Consider the following 1,095-nt stretch of genomic DNA (forward strand, 5'->3'; position numbering starts at 1 on the left):
AGGCAATCCACTCACCTCAGCCTCCCAAAGGCGCGGGATTACAGGCTGAGCCACCGAGCCCGGCTCTTTTTTTTTATCAATATTTTTTATTATGATGTTGTAGGGTACAGTTAAGGGTTAGGTATACAATTACGTTTCATTCAGGCACCCTGTTGAGGTTTTACATTTAGGTCTCCGATCCATTTGGAGTTAACCTTTGTGCATGAGGATAGATAGGGGTCCTGTTTCAATCTTCTGCATGTGGTCAGCCAGTTTTCTTGACTTATTGTAGAGACAAGGTCTCACCAAGTTGCCCAGGCTGCTCTTGAACTCCTGGGCTCAGGGGATCCTCTCGCCTCGGCCTCCCAAAGTGCTGGGATGACAGGCTTGAGCCACCATTCCTGGTCAGGCAAACTCATTTTGATAGAAAGCAGATTAGTGGTTCCAGGGTCTGGTGGAGGAGGATTAGGAGTGATTTCTAAGAACTGTGGGGTCTAGCTGGGCTCGGTGGCTCAGCCTGTAATCCCGCGCTTTGGAAGGCTGAGGTGAGTGGATTGCCTGAGCCCGCGGGTTCGAGACCCGCCTGGGCAGCGAGACCTCATCTCTACAATAAATCAAAAAATCAGCCGGGGTGGTAGCGCATGCCTGTAATTCCGGCTACTTGGAAGGCTGAGGCAGAAGGATTGCCGGAGCCCAGCAGGTCGAGGCTGCGGTGGCCGGGAGCGGCCACTGCACTCCAGTCTGGGTGACAGAGTGAGACTCCAACTCAAAAAAAAAAAAAACAACAACAAAGAATTGTGGGGTTTAATTCTGGGGTAACAAAAATGTTCTAAAATTAACTTGTGGCGATGGTTGCACCACTGTGTGAATACAGTAAAATCTGTAGAATCATATTCTTTAAATGTGTGAATGTTGTGCTATGTGAATTATATCTCAATAAAGCTGTCAAAAAATAACTGACATTTATCAAGTGGTTAGCTAGGGCCAGGCAATGTGCTGAGTTTTAACACCAATGATTCCATTTCTACTTACAAGATCACTGTGGTAAAGAAAGGGACTTTTAGCCGGGCTCGGTGGCTCAGCCTGTAATCCCACGCCTTGGGAGGCTGAGGTGAG

This window comes from Carlito syrichta, unplaced genomic scaffold (genome assembly GCF_000164805.1).
Source record: "Carlito syrichta isolate Samal-C Ts95f unplaced genomic scaffold, Tarsius_syrichta-2.0.1 Scaffold107967, whole genome shotgun sequence".
NCBI classification, from domain to species: Eukaryota; Metazoa; Chordata; class Mammalia; order Primates; family Tarsiidae; genus Carlito; species Carlito syrichta.